This window comes from Nicotiana attenuata, chromosome 11, assembly GCF_001879085.1.
Source record: "Nicotiana attenuata strain UT chromosome 11, NIATTr2, whole genome shotgun sequence".
NCBI lineage: Eukaryota > Viridiplantae > Streptophyta > Magnoliopsida > Solanales > Solanaceae > Nicotiana > Nicotiana attenuata.
In genome coordinates this window covers 5,863,494-5,882,224 of record NC_031999.1, presented here as the reverse complement: position 1 = coordinate 5,882,224, position 18,731 = coordinate 5,863,494, and the positions used below count along the sequence as shown (strand labels likewise).

General features: G+C 40.7%; 1 pseudogene; it reads left to right on the top strand.

The window, feature by feature from the left end:
* On the top strand, window positions 6,081–14,532 carry LOC109234672 (annotated as a pseudogene).

Genomic DNA, 18,731 nt, shown 5'->3' with positions numbered 1-18,731 from the left:
TTTACTGGGGTTGATGGAGCTAGACTAGTAGATGTGCGCTCGACCTTTGAGGAAGCTCAGTGGCTCTACTCTGTGGTGAGTTTTGGTCGATCGTATCAGTTCTTTAACTTATGCAGCTTCTTCTCCCTTATCAAGTTTCTCCTCCGTAGGCTTTTAACAAGCTCAAGTTTCAGCCGCTTCATCGTGAGGCCATGCTGCGAAAAGACGTGGATGGGGAGAAATCCCTCAAGCTTCTTTGTGATGAGAGAGAAGACGAGTTGGCAGTCATACGGTATGAGGCGAGTCGAAGTCTGGACTATGAAAGCTACCTCGAGTAGCAGGTAATTTTTGTTCCAAGGGAGTGCGCGTTTCTTCTTCTATCTTCTGAGGCTATTGTTTCATTTTCTTCAGTTGCAGAAAAAGACGGAGGACCTGGAACGCCTTCGGAGCAAGGTTGGTCAAGCCAGGTGTGAGTGCGATGAGCTAAAGGCTCGGGTGGATGCCCAGGTTGCGGCTGAGAAAGATGTTTTGGCCAAGGCTTCTGCCCTTGAAGTGCAACTCTGCAATGTTCATGAGAATAGCTTGGTCCAGATGGACATGATTACTAAGCTCGAAACTGAGCTTCTGAAGATGAAGGCCGAAGTTGCAGAAATTCGGGCTGAAGCCGGAGCGATCCGAACTAAGGATGATAAGAAAGTGGTCGCCTATTTGAAGGACGCTGCCGACGCTCGAGCTGAGCTGAGAGGGGCTCTTGATCGCGAGAGCAGAAGCAAGGAGTATGATCGGTGCAAATCTCGAAGGGAAACTCTCGAGGAGATCCATGCTAAGGGTTTTGACCTCTCGGAAGAGATAAAGCAGGCAAAGGCAGACGAATATGGTGCTAAGTTCCTTCTGTCTGATACCAAAGATAGCGAGAAAGAGTCCGACGGACCATAGTCCCCGAGGGAGGCGTAGGCTTAGGCTTTTTTCCTTTCAATCTTGTGTATGGTGTTCCTAATAGATCTTATAGGTGGAGCCTTATGTAATTATAGAAGGAAAACCTTTTGGTTCCATTTTTCTTTGCATGTGCACGTCTTTATTTGCTTTGACTTTCGATGCCCTGTCAATGATTGGCCGAAAACAATTGAGTCTTGCGGTAAAGAATCCTTACGCTTTTAATATGTCTCCACGACTCATCGAGCTGGCCCGTAGGCTCTTACGTGTTCGCCTTTAGGCTTTTCTGACCCTGTTTGATCTTCGAGTTTTTGGATTTTAGGCTGGCTCTTACGTACTGGGTCAGTGCGGCCTTTTAGTGTAAACCGGCGTTTGAGCTCTTATGCTTTTGCTCTTAGGAATATTCAGTTAATTGTTTCGGATTCAGTCTCCGAGTCGGTTTTTGACTTGAGCTTATTGACCCTTCAGCTTTTGAATTTAAAGCTGGCCCTTAGGCTCTTACGCATTAGGTCGGCACGACCTCTCATATGGGCTGGCGGCAATGGCTCTTACGCACTAAGGTCGGCACGGCCTTTTATATGGGCTGGCAATAGTGGCTCTTACGTATTAGGGTCGGTACGACCTCTTATATAGGCTTTATTTTTCCCTCGTTAAGGACTTTTTGAAATTTGTGTTTGCCTGACTCTTCGACGGTTTGACTAAAACCTCGATTATGAGTTTTTATATGGCGATATACAAGCTCCTTCAGGAGGTTTTGCTCAGTGGCTGAGTGTTTCGAAACATCTAGTTTAGAGCTGACATTGTCGAAGCTCTTTTGCCTATGTCGAGGGTAGCCTGTTTAACTGATTCTTTTCGAAGTAATTGTAGGCTTGTGATTTTATCGCGACGGTCGGGCGTCCCCGTGTCGAATTAATTTGGCTGGTATAGCCTTGTGACCATAGTCATTGTGTTTGGCCGGAGCCTTTCAGTCCCCGAGTGAAGTAGTTTCGGTGTCTATATCGAGGGTATGCCTTTTTAGGGGTATTACAAGTTCGATATATAGCCTTAACTTTAATATCGGGTTTATGCCTTTTGTAAGGTCTTATAAATTTGAACATGCCTTGCTCGAGGTCTTACAGTTTTGGTTACTTGGTACAAGTATAGTTCATGCCTTGCTTGAGGTCTTACAGATATTGTTGTTGCTGCCTTATATAGGTCTTACGAGACCGAGGTTGCCCGCATGGGGTCTTATAGCCTCGGGTTTTTTATAAGTCGATGAGATAATAATTGGCGACAATCCCCGAGACATTGAATGTTTTCTTGGCTCTGGAGCCGTTATTGTAACCTTAAAGTTGCCTCATTGAGGGCTTACAGGTTCAAAGCTTCTGACCAGGAAGTCACACGGCTTTGAGGTTTTGACGCCAGTCTCCGAGTGTTCGGGATGTTTTTGGCTTCTGGAACCATTTTTGTAAACTTGATATTGCCTCGTTGGGGGCTTACGAGTTCTAAGCTTTTGACCCGGAGGTCATATGGCCTTGAGTTTTGACGCCAGTCCCCGAGTGTTGCGGGCGTTTTTTGGCCCTGGGCCATTTTTATAAGAGATAGCAACTTCTTTGAAACGCGAAATGCTTTCATGGAGGGGAAAGTATTCTTTGATTATTTGGTACAAGTATACGTGTCTTCGTTGTCAAGGGCTCGGTTAGTCTATACGGACACAGTTTGTTCGACCATTTGGCCCGGTACATCATTTTCCTATCGAGACCCTATCTAGCACATCCTTGGCTTTTCTGAGGAGGTGACCTTCCGGGGGGATGCCCTCCAGTATTCGAGTTTGATCTGAAGAGAAGCCTTGAATACTTGTGGAGTCTTCCTTAGGTAGCATGTAGTTGTTGCCTCGTTAAAAACCTTGCCGGTAAAACCTTTCCTGGGATAAAAACCCGGTCGAAGGAAAAGAGTGCAACGTATGCTTTTGGAACCTAAAGGCCTTTGAGTTGGAAAGTGTTTCAAGTTGGAAAGCGTTTCGGTTGTTTGGATCAGATACCTGCACACAGGTTAGTGTGAAATGTAACTAAAAAGGGGGAGACAATCATACCTTATTGCCGATGGCGCCTTGAGCCTCGATATGCTTCGAACTTTTGCTTTCAGGACACGGCACAGTCCTTTGCTAGTTTAGTCGGGTGTAGCCGAGAATATATCTTGTTATTGCTTTTTTACTCTTTGTTTATCCTTTGGATCCTTCGACGATGGAGGCATTGGTGATGGTGCCACATCGTGCACCACAAACATCTCTTTTGCTGCATGCTGTACTCTGTAGACAATTTTTATCCCGTCCTTTGTCGGAAATTTCATCATTTGATGGAGGGTGGATGGTACTGCTCTCATGTAGTGTATCTACGGCCTTTCGAGCAAGGCATTGTATCTCATGTCTCCTTCGGTGACATGGAATATTACATTTTGGGTAGTGCCGACCACGTTGACCGGGAGGGTGATTTCCCCTTTCGTTGTTTCGCTCGCCATGTTGAACCCATTAAGGACTCGAGAGGCGAGCACGATTTGGTTGAGCAATCCGAGCTGCTCCACCGCCCTCGACCTGATGATGTTGGTCGGGCTACCTGGATCCACAAGCACACGCTTAATTTGAAATGTATTTACAAGAAAAGAAATTACCAATGTGTCATTATAGAGCTGAGATAGAGCCTCGATATCTTTGTCGCTAAACGTGAGGGCGTCTCGGGTATGTAACCTCGAGCTCGCTTTTCCTTGGTGATGGAAATTTTTGTGGAGCATCGATACCTCCAAAGATCATGTGGATGATATGTTGTGGCTCGCCTATTTCACTCTTCTTGGTCGCCTCTCTTTCCCGGAGCTGATTTTCGGCTCGGTCGCTGAGGAATTCTCTAAGGTGATCTTTGCTGAGTAGTCGGGCTACTTCTTCCCGGAGTTGTCGGCAATCCTTGGTCCTATGACCATGTGTGTTGTGAAATTCACACACTAAGTTATGGTTCCTTTGCGAAGGATCTGATTGTACAGGCCTTGGCCACCTGGTGTCTCCGATTTTACTGATGGCGAATACGATGTATGAAATGTCGACGTTGAAGTTGTATTCCAACAGGCGGGGTGCCTCCGTCGGCCTTGTGTGGCTATCGAATCCAGCTCTGCTAACAAGTCCCCGAGGGTTCTGACCTCGATCCAGCCTCCGATCGTTGCGGGGTATGTTGTGCCACGGAGCGTTTCTTCTATCTTCAGTGTATGGTTGGTATCTTTCTTTGTTTGTCTTTGGCTCCTTTGTCTGAAGCCTGTTAGGATATACCGAGCCCTAGGGGGCTTCTAGTAGGTCATCTTCGACCCTGATCTTCGATTGGTACCGATTGTGGACATCCGACCAAGTCACGACGGGATATTCGACTAAGTTCTGCTTTAGCTGTTTTGAAGCTACCGAGCTTCGCTCGTTCAAACCTTGAGTGAAGGCCTGCACTGTCCAGTCGTCAGCGACTGGCGGCATTTCCATTCGTTCCATGTGAAAGCGAGATACGAACTTTCGCAGCATCTCATTCTCCCTTTGCTTGATTATGAAAACGTCGGACTTCCTTGTAGCTACCTTGATGGCACCAGCATGTGCCTTTATGAAGGAATCTGCTAGCATGGCAAATCAGTCTATCGAGTTCGGGGCTAGGTTGTGATACCACATCAGTGTTATGTTATATTATTTTGTTCATATTGTTGCTTTGGCTTGAGAAATAGGAGTACTTTGCACGCAAAATGGCCCGGCACCACTGTCATAAATTAAGAGAGTACTTTGTCTTTCATAGTCTTATAATTTGATGAAGTATTTAAGAAAAATGCATAATGAGGAACTAGCTTTTTTTGGTGTGGTTGGTCTTCTGTTCATGAGGAAAAGGTTAACATGTCATAAGTAATTTTTTGTGGAATTTTACATGTGCTTGTGACTTTTGTGTAGGTCTGCAGTTGAAAGGTTTGGTTAATTTGGAAGTTTAGATGCTTAGTGTCTTTGACTTGAGAGATCATTTTACTTCTTACCCTTTTTATTCATATCTGTGATTGAGTTCGTTATGGGATGTGTTCTTGGAGTTAAATTGGACTACTTTCTACTGATATCCGCCATAGGTGTTAGAAAATCTTATTTTATAAGGTCGAATGTCACATTAGAGAAGTGTATCTTTGCAAGGAATACAGAAATCCTATGTCTAAACTGCCAAGTTTGCCAGAGCCAGAAATCTCTCAAGTGCCCAGAAGCCTTGAGCTCGAGGTGTATAAACTCTCTTTTGCCTCATTGAAGCAATCTTGAAATTTACACTTCATTGTATCATATGAATTATGATCAAATGTTTTTTTGTTGTTCTTGAATCATTTAAAGCTTTCTTTCTGGAAAGATTATTTATGTGATATTGTGTCCTCAGTTGCACCTTCAGTCTGGAAAGTTATTTTACTTTCAGTGCAATTCTAGGCAAAGTCATGTTGGGAAACTACTTAGCAATCTAGAATCTAATACCTGCATTTATTTGATAAACAATGTTCATAAAAGTTGAGGAACTTCAATTTTTTTTTTAATGTCGTTCAATTATCCATATAGCTTGTGTTGTCCTAGCACAGACAAAGACCTACATACTAGTGGATTGATTTTGTCACTGAAAACAAAGAACAAGTTGGAAAACAAAAGAAGAATTAAAAGAACAAAATATGTCCAAAAAATAGCTTAGGTTCTGATGCCCTAAACTCAAAAGATGGATAATTTCATCCTTTCTTCTTTTTCTTAGTTAGTCAACCTTTTACAAGTACCAATTCCCATAGAACTTTACCCCTGCAACAGCTCAACTTCATTCTATGTGTATGAAATCCATGATATATGTTATTCTTGCAACAATAACAATAAAGGGGTAGGTTGGTGCACGAAGTATCCGCATTCGCGTAGGGTCCGAAGAAAGGCCGCACCCTTTAGGGCAGCCTACCCTATGCAAGCATAACTTTCTTCACAACCCAAACCGGTGACCTATAGGTCACACAAAGAGCTCCAAGGCTCCTCTTCAAATTGTTGCAACAATAAGGGATAAAATTTAATCTTTATGTTCAATAGTCCACTCACTTGGAAACTGACAAACTAAAAAAAACAGTAAGACTGCACTATTGAAGAACTTTCTTTACTACATTATGAGTTACTGTTGCTTATCTCAATGCTCAACATTTTGTGTGATACGGGTGTGGGCCAGGTGTCTGGCCTGAATCAGAAAGCTTTATTGATGAAGAATTGGGACCAATTCCAACAAAGTGGAGAGGAATTTGCCAAAATGAATCTGATCACACCTATTAGTGCAAAAGGTACTATTTCCCTCAGTCCACTTTTTTTCTTTTAGCATCTTATCTTCACAGCTAGGCAAACAGAATTTTGCACTTTAGAACATTCTGTTCACTGACATTGTACCCCTTCGAAATTCAAACCATACATCTTTATATATATATATATATATATATATATATATATATATATTGTAATAATTTGTAAAGTCTTTAGGACAACATAAAGNTTTTCTTTGCATGTGCACGTCTTTATTTGCTTTGACTTTCGATGCCCTGTCAATGATTGGCCGAAAACAATTGAGTCTTGCGGTAAAGAATCCTTACGCTTTTAATATGTCTCCACGACTCATCGAGCTGGCCCGTAGGCTCTTACGTGTTCGCCTTTAGGCTTTTCTGACCCTGTTTGATCTTCGAGTTTTTGGATTTTAGGCTGGCTCTTACGTACTGGGTCAGTGCGGCCTTTTAGTGTAAACCGGCGTTTGAGCTCTTATGCTTTTGCTCTTAGGAATATTCAGTTAATTGTTTCGGATTCAGTCTCCGAGTCGGTTTTTGACTTGAGCTTATTGACCCTTCAGCTTTTGAATTTAAAGCTGGCCCTTAGGCTCTTACGCATTAGGTCGGCACGACCTCTCATATGGGCTGGCGGCAATGGCTCTTACGCACTAAGGTCGGCACGGCCTTTTATATGGGCTGGCAATAGTGGCTCTTACGTATTAGGGTCGGTACGACCTCTTATATAGGCTTTATTTTTCCCTCGTTAAGGACTTTTTGAAATTTGTGTTTGCCTGACTCTTCGACGGTTTGACTAAAACCTCGATTATGAGTTTTTATATGGCGATATACAAGCTCCTTCAGGAGGTTTTGCTCAGTGGCTGAGTGTTTCGAAACATCTAGTTTAGAGCTGACATTGTCGAAGCTCTTTTGCCTATGTCGAGGGTAGCCTGTTTAACTGATTCTTTTCGAAGTAATTGTAGGCTTGTGATTTTATCGCGACGGTCGGGCGTCCCCGTGTCGAATTAATTTGGCTGGTATAGCCTTGTGACCATAGTCATTGTGTTTGGCCGGAGCCTTTCAGTCCCCGAGTGAAGTAGTTTCGGTGTCTATATCGAGGGTATGCCTTTTTAGGGGTATTACAAGTTCGATATATAGCCTTAACTTTAATATCGGGTTTATGCCTTTTGTAAGGTCTTATAAATTTGAACATGCCTTGCTCGAGGTCTTACAGTTTTGGTTACTTGGTACAAGTATAGTTCATGCCTTGCTTGAGGTCTTACAGATATTGTTGTTGCTGCCTTATATAGGTCTTACGAGACCGAGGTTGCCCGCATGGGGTCTTATAGCCTCGGGTTTTTTATAAGTCGATGAGATAATAATTGGCGACAATCCCCGAGACATTGAATGTTTTCTTGGCTCTGGAGCCGTTATTGTAACCTTAAAGTTGCCTCATTGAGGGCTTACAGGTTCAAAGCTTCTGACCAGGAAGTCACACGGCTTTGAGGTTTTGACGCCAGTCTCCGAGTGTTCGGGATGTTTTTGGCTTCTGGAACCATTTTTGTAAACTTGATATTGCCTCGTTGGGGGCTTACGAGTTCTAAGCTTTTGACCCGGAGGTCATATGGCCTTGAGTTTTGACGCCAGTCCCCGAGTGTTGCGGGCGTTTTTTGGCCCTGGGCCATTTTTATAAGAGATAGCAACTTCTTTGAAACGCGAAATGCTTTCATGGAGGGGAAAGTATTCTTTGATTATTTGGTACAAGTATACGTGTCTTCGTTGTCAAGGGCTCGGTTAGTCTATACGGACACAGTTTGTTCGACCATTTGGCCCGGTACATCATTTTCCTATCGAGACCCTATCTAGCACATCCTTGGCTTTTCTGAGGAGGTGACCTTCCGGGGGGATGCCCTCCAGTATTCGAGTTTGATCTGAAGAGAAGCCTTGAATACTTGTGGAGTCTTCCTTAGGTAGCATGTAGTTGTTGCCTCGTTAAAAACCTTGCCGGTAAAACCTTTCCTGGGATAAAAACCCGGTCGAAGGAAAAGAGTGCAACGTATGCTTTTGGAACCTAAAGGCCTTTGAGTTGGAAAGTGTTTCAAGTTGGAAAGCGTTTCGGTTGTTTGGATCAGATACCTGCACACAGGTTAGTGTGAAATGTAACTAAAAAGGGGGAGACAATCATACCTTATTGCCGATGGCGCCTTGAGCCTCGATATGCTTCGAACTTTTGCTTTCAGGACACGGCACAGTCCTTTGCTAGTTTAGTCGGGTGTAGCCGAGAATATATCTTGTTATTGCTTTTTTACTCTTTGTTTATCCTTTGGATCCTTCGACGATGGAGGCATTGGTGATGGTGCCACATCGTGCACCACAAACATCTCTTTTGCTGCATGCTGTACTCTGTAGACAATTTTTATCCCGTCCTTTGTCGGAAATTTCATCATTTGATGGAGGGTGGATGGTACTGCTCTCATGTAGTGTATCTACGGCCTTTCGAGCAAGGCATTGTATCTCATGTCTCCTTCGGTGACATGGAATATTACATTTTGGGTAGTGCCGACCACGTTGACCGGGAGGGTGATTTCCCCTTTCGTTGTTTCGCTCGCCATNCCCAATGTGCACTGCAGCTGAAGGCCTATTCCGGTTTTCTTGCCTCATTCTGGAATTGGGCTCATATTGAGCCCAAAGTTTGGCTGCATCATGAACGTAGACTGCCTAGCTCAGACAACAGGATTGCTTCATGTTTTGGTCAATTCTTAGGCCCAAAAAATTGTTATAAGTCAAAAACCCCCTTTAAAGATACATCAGGAATATGAGAGTTGATTTGCAAGTATAAATTTAGGTTTTCGAGTTAGGTAGCGGGTTCAAACTAAGAGGGTCTGCCCTTTTGTTTGAATTCGGACTTGAACTTGAGACCTGAATTCATAAATGCAAATTAATTAGCCCTTTTAGGGACAAATAATAAATAGAAAATCATAGTTACTTTAGGACTGGCCTTTAAATAAATAAATTGAGATGAGCCTCGCCAAACGAAATGCAAAACTTGCGGGGCCCTCATTAAACGTTTTATTAAAATATTTTAGAAATTCGGGACGTGCCATTTAGCGAATTTTCATGGCCTCCCGCAAAGTTAATAAGACGTTAGCCACTCTAGGCGCGCTTTTAAATAATATCACCTTCTTAAATACGGGTGTGCATTTCATGCGACCCAGATCCAAATCCCAAAACGCTGAATAAGAGGTGTTGAGGATCCGGGTGAATTTCATGTGACGTGATCCAAAAACACACTCTTAAACGGTGTTCACTTTCCGTAAAAAAAAACTAAAAGCGGTTGAATAATTCTTAAAATTGCACTATATGTTGGAGCTTGTAGTAAAAATCAGATTTTAGTCATTTATGATAATTTAAGCGACCGTGCTAGAACCACGGGATCCGGGGGTGCCTAACACCTTCCCTCGGGTCAACAGAATTCCTTACACAGAATTTCTGGTTCGCATACTCCAATTGGGAAGTCGAAATTTTTCCTCGATTTGGGATTTAAATTAAACCGTTGACTCGGGACACCAAAAGCCCATCCTTTCCCGAGTGGCGACTCTAAAAATAAATAAATAATCCCATTTCGAATAATGTCACTTTAAATGAAAACTCCCTTATATATTATCCTTCGGGGTAGGTGTGTAAAAAAGGAGGTGTGACAGTGATAAAATACCTAGTAATGTTTTTTGTATTATGTTATATTATTTTGTTCATATTGTTGCTTTGGCTTGAGAAATAGGAGTACTTTGCACGCAAAATGGTCCGGCACCACTGTCATAAATAAAGAGAGTACTTTGTCTTTCATCGTCTTATAATTTGATGAAGTATTTAAGTGAAATGCATAATGAGGAACTAGCTTTTTTTGGTATGGTTGGTCTTCTGTTCAGGTGGAAAAGTTAACATGTCATAAGTAATTTTTTGTTGAATTTTACCTGTGCTTGTGACATTTGAGTAGGTTTGCAGTTGAAAGGTTTGGTTAATTTGGAAGTTTAGGTGCTTAGTGGCTTTGACTTGAAAGATCATTTTACTGTTTACCCTTTTTATTTATATCTGTGATTGAGTTCGTTATGGGATGTGTTCTTGGAGTTAAATTGGACTACTTTCTACTGATATCCGCCATAGGTGTTAGAAAATCTTATTTTATAAGGTCCAATGTCACGTTAGAGAAGTGTATCTTTGCAAGGGATACAGAAATCCTAAGTCTAAACTGCCAAGTTTGATAGAGCCAGAAATCTCTCAAATGCCCAGAAGCCTTGAGCGCGAGGTGTATAAACTCTCTTTTGCCTCATTGAAGCAATCTTGAAATTTACACTTCATTGTATCATATGAATTATGATCAAATATTTTTTTTTTGTTCTTGAATCATTTAAAAGCTTTCTTACTGGAAAGATTATTTATGTGATATTGTGTCCTCAGTTGCACCTTCCTGTTGGAAGAATTATTTATGTGATTGTTCCAATGTATCATCAGTTAACTAATGTGTTTAACACGCTGAATCATGTCTGCACCTTTTAGCAGTTGAAAGAGTAAGAATTGGAGAAGTATATTATTTTATTCATCTTTGGATTGGTAGGGTCAATTACATGATATTTATGTTTTGATACTTCGAATTGAAATTAGTATTATGATTGTCTGAAAATAGAAAAGTCATTTTGCTTTCAGTGCAATTCTAGGCAAAGTCATGTTGGAAAACTACTTAGCAATCTAGAAGCTAATACTGTTCATAAAAGTTGAGGAACTTCAATATTTTTTAATGTTGTTCATTATCCATACAGCTTGTGTTGTCCTAGCACAGACAAAGACCTACATACTAGTGGATTGGTGATGTCACTAAAAACAAAGAACAAGTTGGAAAACAAAAGTAGAATTAAAAGAACAAAATATGTCCAAAAAATAGCTTAGGTTCTGATGCCCTAACCTCAAAAGATGGATAATTTCATCCTTTCTTCTTTTTCTTAGTTAGTCAACCTTTTACAAGTACCAATTCCCATAGGACTTTACCCCTTCAACAGCTCAACTTCATTCTATGTGTATGAAATCCATGATATATGACATTTTTGCAACAATAACAATAAAAGGGTAGGTTGGTGCACGAAGTATTCGTATTCACGTAGGGTCCGAATAAAGGCCGCACCCTTTAGGGCAGCCTACCCTATGCAAGCATAACTTTCTTCACGGCCCAAACCGGTGACCTATAGGTCACACGAAGAGCTCCATAGCTCCTCTTCACATTGTTGCAAAAATAAGGGATAAAAATTAATCTTTATGTTAAATAGTCCACTCACTTGGAAACTGACAAACTAAAAAAAATAGTAAGAGTGCACTATTAAATAACTTTCTTTACTACATTATGAGTTACTGCTGCTTATCTCAATGCTCAACTTTTTGTGTGATATGGGTGTGGACCAGGTGCCTGGCCTGAATCAGAAAGCTTTATTGATGAAGAATTGGGACCAATTCCATTAAAGTGGAGAGGGATTTGCCAAAATGATTCTGATCACACCTTTTAGTGCAAAAGGTACTGTTTCCCTCAGTCAACTTTTTTTCTTTTAGCATCTTATCTTCATAGCTCGGCAAACAGAATTTTGCACTTTAGAACATTCTGTTCACTGACATTGTACCCCTTCAAAATTCAAACCATACATCTTTATATATATATATATATATATATATATATATATATATATTGTAATAATTTGTAAGCTTTGGACAACATAAGTAATTGTAAAGTGATTGTTGATCTGTTCCCTAAATTACTAATCCAGGATAACTTCAAATCGGCTTAACTAGTGAAAATATCCTACTTCAAAGGATGAATTCTACATTTTAGTATTGAATAAAAATTTTGAATTGAATTTATGTCCATCTTAAATAAAGGAAGCTAATTGGAGCAAGGTACTTCAACAATGGATACGCGACTCTAGCAGGATCTCTCAATTCAAGTTTCAACATACCACGAGACACTGATGGACATGGTTCCCACACGTTGTTCAAGGATCAAGTGTTTTCGGGTATGGAAATGGAACAACAAAGGGAGGATCACCAAAAGCAAGAGTAGCAGCATACATAGTTTGCTGGCCTCCAATTATGGGCAATGAGTGCTTTGATTCAGATATCTTGCTTGCTTTTGATATGGCAATTGATGATGGCGTGGACGTGCTTTCAGTCTCACTTGGAGGAGATGCTGGAGCATATGTCAACGACTCTGTAGCTATTGGTTCATTTCATGTTGTTAAGCATGGAATTGTTGTTGTTACCTATGCTGGTAACTCTGGTCCTGGCCCCGGTACAATATCAAATGTTGCACCTTGGCTCATAACTATTTGCGCGAGAACTATGGATTGTTAGTTTCCCGGCTATATCATTCTAGGAAACAAAAAGCAGCACAAAGTAAGGTTTTCTTTTCCTTCTCTTGTGCATTATTTTACCGATAGAGATGTATAGGAGGTGTAACATACTTGCAATTTTTTACTACCCTTGTATGAATTCCTGACTTCGCCACTGAACGTGTATGTATATTCTTGTCTTGATTTTACTAAATAAAATATTTTTGATTGGGAGAAAGTCTTTCAGTTGAAATATTGCCCAAATGCAAGTTCTTCCCTATTATAAATGTTGCTTGAGCAAAAGCTCCCCATGCTTCAACTGACGATGCGTGAGTATAATCAACTTACTTCACTAGCTTTTACTACAAATAAATTTGAGACTTTGCTTGGCTGACATTTAGTTCTTTATTTTTCTTGTTTACCTGCAGTCACTTATGCAAAGCTGGGGCATTGGACCCTAAGAAGGTAAAGGAAACTATTTTAGTTTGTCTATGAGGAGATAATGCAAGGGTTGACAAGGGACAACAAGCTGCTTTGGCAGGTGCAGTTGGAATGGTTCTAGCCAACAATTATGCATCTGGCGATTAAATTATTGTTGATTCTCACGTCATACCTGCTATGCAAATTAGTTACACTGATGGACTTGAACTCTTCGCTTATGTTAATTTAACAAGGTATGACAATTTATGAATGGATTTAACTTATATACACTAACGGTGTAGACAGTGTCTGACTATGCCACTTTATTTTCTTGTTAAACGTTTTATGCAGAACACCTACAGCTTCCATTACACATCCAACGACTCAATTGGGAACAAAGCTAGCTCCAGTCATGGCAGCCTTTTCAACAATAGGACCTAACACTGTTACATCAGAGATCCTTAAGGTTTCACACCGGTTCATGGTTTTTTCACTAAAGTAACACGACATCTTCTCTTAACAGATCAGGAACTTGAAGTCTGAAGAAGCTATGCTTGAAGAATGTGCGGAGCAAGTTGAAGCACAATATAGTTTTTGTTTTGTCATTAGTAGTTTAAAGATTTTGTCATTTGTACATCGTGTTATCGTTCTAGTGTCTGTTTATAAGAGTTGATAAAAATAGTGTCATGCAATTTGGTTAGGTATATTTATAGACATTGTGATCCTTCGGTTCTTTGTAATGAACAATGAAATTTTGTTGAGTATGAATTTTTATTATTTGGTATATTTTTAGTTGTTGTATATATGTGTGTGAGAGAAAACATATGCTAATGATTATTATTGGATAACTATAGAAAAAAATATAGATTGGTGTAATTATATTTATTAAAATTTCTCATCAACGAAGGGAATTGTGGTCTTTAAAACACTTTAACAACAGGATTATCAAATGGTTACAGGTGCATTAGCGAAGGGAAATTTAACGATCGCATTCTAATCTGGTCGTTAACTTTTAACAACGGAGCCTTTAGCGACCGGCGATGACCGGATTTTATTTGGTCGTTATTGACTTATAGAGACTGGATTTGAACTTTTAACGACTGGATTTCCCTTCGCTAAAAGCCAATTTTCTTGTAGTGGTTGTCCTTTAGGTCATTTCCCTTCACCTCACAAGTGTAAGAAGTGACGTGCTCGTTGGGGTCTGAGGTTCCGTTGTACATTGGAAGGTCAGGCATCTGAACTTCTTTGGAATGGGTTTTGGGGCTGCTTCCTATGGGAACGGCTTTTCTCCAAACTTCTTCGAATCTACACCCTTCAGGATCGGGGGTGCGCCCGGGATTTGATCGACCCTAGAATTGTAGGTTTCCACCTTCTTGTCATCGGCTTCTATCTTCTTCTTGCCCGACTCGATCCTCTTTGTGAGGTCCTCGAGCATCTTTATGATGGCAGGATCAACTGTCGACCCGTTGTTGCTTGGCCTTTCTGGTACCTGGTCGGCTTGGGGAGCCGTTTCCGGTGCTACCGTGATGGGAGTTTTCTGGCGGCTTTGTAGCTGAGCAATCGTCAGCTATTGTGCTTGTAACATCTCGAAGATAACGTGAAGGCTAACCTCTTGTTCTTCCTGAGCCGGGGTTTTTTGAGCTTCTTGTTGATCTCCTTGGTGTATGCTCCTGTTGGTGTGGGAGCTTATTTCGACGTGTTGAGCATCGCGCGAAACCGCGTCCAGGAGAATTGGTTCTTGCGCGTCATCAGGGTTTCGTGGTGGTACACCAACACCTGGAACAACTACACCATTTTCTCCATGGTCCTCAAGATTGTTGTTTTCGTGTGCGTTTACTGAGTTAGACATTTTGACCTGAAATCAAAAATATCTTTGACAAAAAAAGTGCGAAAAATAACTTGCGTTATGTAGTAAACCAGCAAGAAAACAATCACTATTATTTTTAGCCCCACAGTGGGCGCCAAAATATTTACCTTGAAAATGGTAATAACAATTAGATTTGATTTTGTGGTTCTAAAAATATGTGACCTATTTTAATGCTAGTTGGTAGGCAATAGATGCTAAGCGAATCATTGAAAATTATGCTGATATCTTTTAGACAGCTTGTTAATCAAATCGAATAATTTGGAATCGGGGCCACGAGCTTGCGTATACGGGGCCTCGAGGTCGAATCGGATTCCCGGTTAAAGGCAGTTGATGAAGGACTAACAGTTATGAGAGCTGTGATTGCGGCTCTTTATGACCAATAATGTGCAATAAATGAAGAACAATTAATAGAACACAATGGATACAAGCAATAAATGCAAATAAAGAAACCAAGAGAATATGTTCAAGCTAGAGAGCAGAGAATGTTCTTGTATTGAATGTAGTGTATTGTCTCTTGAGTACCAGATGCCTTTACAAAATGACAAGGGTCCCTTTTGTAGATGAGGGGGAATCTTAACATGGTACAAGATGCATTTATTGAAAAGACATGAAGTTGGCTCGACCATTTAATGCTACTGTGCGGGCCAAAACTAGCCTAGTAGGCTAGGCCACCTTTTAATCATGTGCCTTGGAAACTTCCTGCTAGTGCGTCGTGGCCGTTTGATAGCACCGGCTCAAGGTTGATCATTATGAACTTTTGGGGGTGAACTTCCGAGCTAGACTTCGAGCCTTCTAGGGGTGGCCTCCCTGAGGCGCTCTAGTGATAACAAAATCGAGCAATCTGATTTTTACGGTATACATAATCATTCTTGTTAGGAAGTTCCATCGCAAACTTATGAGGATTCAATGGATATGAGGGCCAATTTGGAGGTTAGTTCTGGCACAAATCTATGGAGTGATGAAGTAGAAATCATGGAGAAGGCTGGTGATGCAACGTTGAGTCCAAAAACCAATGGAGAGAGACAGCACAAGGAGGAAGCTTTGGTAGATTGTTTAAGCCCTAACCCTACAATAAACCCTAGAAGTAGAAAAACTAGGGTTGATGATAAGGAAGGGGATGCACAACTTATGGCTATTCTTATTATGGGAACAACTCAAGAATCACAAAAAGGAGCAAGTTACATAGGTGATTCGAAGAGCAAGATGTCAGTTAAGAAAATCAGTAAACCCTAGTGGTGCTGCTCAAGCTTTGGCTATTATTGGCAGTGATCAGGTGGAGGTTCAGGCTTAGGTTCAACATGAGAATGATCAAATTGAAGTGCTAGACCATACAGTGAGGTCTCCTAACCAAACAGATGCTGGGGTGATGGCTCAAGGCAATGGAAAAATAATTCCAGGGTTTGCTGCTACAGTAAAACCTAATCTGGGAGGTGTTTATAATTTGCAGTTCAAGGCTCGACAAGAAGTAGAGAAGGCTAGGGCGAATGGTGAAGTGATGAAGGAGGCTACAAGGAAGTCAGTTGATCTAGTGGAACTGGCTCCTATTGGTAGCAACATGGAATCTGGGCAAAGTAACAATGCTATGCAATTAGCTACTGCTGCTATTGATGATCCTGGCATACTAGCTGGGAAAACTTTCAGTGTCACTAGTAGAATCTTAGCCAAAGGCATACGACCAACAATAAGGGGCAAAGGGAATTGGGAATGATAGCCAAAAATCATGAATCAATCCCTTTAGCACTTCCGGTGGTTGAGGATGCACAAGGAGAGGAGGAAGATTTGGGGGAGGATATTGAAGAAGAATCTACTACTGCTAGCTTCCACCTAGCAGTAAGAGATGGTGACATATCCCCCAGAAGTGTGGACAAGAAGAAATCATCAACAAAACCTACAAGGAGACATTAGAAGGACATCAAAGACAGTGTGTCTATAATGGTGCAACCAAAGAGGAGTGTGATCTCTACTTCCAAATAACGTTATGGATAATTCTTTAGTATAGAATGGGATGTCGATTAATACTCAAAAGGCTTTCAATAGGTTACTTAACCTACAAAGAAAGTACAACTTCTATTTAATAGGTTTGATGGAACCTTGGCAAGACATTAGCAAACTGGAGGAATATAGACAAAAGATGGGGATACATTCTGCTTATGCAAATATGAATGGTAAAATTTGGACTTTTTTAGATGAAGATATTGATGTAGATATTGTGATGAACATGGAACAACAAATGACTTTAAAGTTGTTTCATAGGAATTTGAACAAGAAGATTTACGTGACTCTTGTATATGCTAAATATGATGCTATTGAAAGAATTGATCTATGGGATTCAATGTACCATTTAGCTTAAGATATGGAATCCTCTTGGCTTGTTGGAAGAGATTGTAATGTGATACTATCTGAGGAGGAGAAGTAGGGGCCGTCCAATGTATTTGAGTGAAGTTGAAGACTTTGTACACTGTGTTGATACATGTGCATTGTATGGTCTTGGCTTCAAAGGGAGTTTGTATACTTGGTGGAATGGAAGGTCGGATATAGATTGCATATTCAAAAGTCTTGATAGGTTCTTTGCAAATAAGGAATTCCTTGATTTGTTCCCATCCTTAGAAGTTGAACATCTCATAAAATATGGATCTGATCATGCACCCTTTTTACTGTCATGTAATATTGACTGTTCAAGTGAAGAAGTCTTTCAAGTTTCTCAATTTTTGGCTAAACATGAGACCTTTTTAATGTGATAAAGGAGAATTGGGTAAGTGATACCATGGGGAATCCTTTCATTATGTTCCAAAGAAATTTGAAGAAAGTAAAGTCAGCTTTGGCAGCCTGGAGTAAGGAAACTTTTGGAGACATCTTTAAACAAATTGCAACATTGGAAGATATCATAAAGGTTCATGAAATTGAGTTTGAGTTGAATCCAACAATCAAGAATAGGGCAAAACTGCACAAGGTAGAAGTTAACCTCACAAGGTTTTATCATCTTGAAGAAGAATTTTGGAGGAAAAAGGCTGAGTTGCAATGGTTTCAGAATGGTGACAGGAATACTAAGCTTTTTCATGCTCATGTGAGGGGAAAGAGGAATAGACTACAACTATCCAGAATCATAGATAACAATGGCAATTGGCTTGATTCTCAAGAAGATATGGCAAGTGAGGCAGTAGAATTCTTCCAAGCTCAATTCATTGAAGAGAGGGTTCCTACCAACTCTGACATCATTCAGTACGTCCCTAAGTTGGTGTCTATTGAACATAATGAATTATTGTGACAAGAACCAACTATGGAGGAGGTGAAGGCAGTATTTGGGCTAAATGGAGAAAGTGCCAGTGGTTCAGATGGATTCACTGGACATTTTAATCAGGCAAGTTGGGATATTATTGGGGAAGATGTGCTTCATATGGTGAGAGCTTTCTTTTGTGGTGAAGAATTACCAAAATTCATCACACATACAATCCTTGTATTGCTTCCAAAGAAGAAGAATGTGGCAACATTTTTTCAGACATGAGACCAATCAGTTTGAGCAATTTTTCCAATAAGATCACCTATAATTCTTGAGAGGTTAGTACAGTTTCTTCCTTCTCTAATCTCTCCTAATCAGGCTGGATTTGTTAAGGGCAGGAGTATAGTGAAAAATATTTTACTTACACAAGAGATCATAACTGATATAAGGATGAGAAGGAAGACAGCCAATGTTGTGATCAAATTAGACATGGCAAAGACTTATGATAGAGTTTCATGGTTGTTCTTGACAAAGGTGTTGAGGCAGATACATTTTGGTGAGATCTTCATTGACATGATATTCAGATTAGTATCCAACAATTGGTATTCAGTACTACTGAATGGACAGGCCAATGGATTCTTCAAATCTACAAGAAGTGTCAAGCACG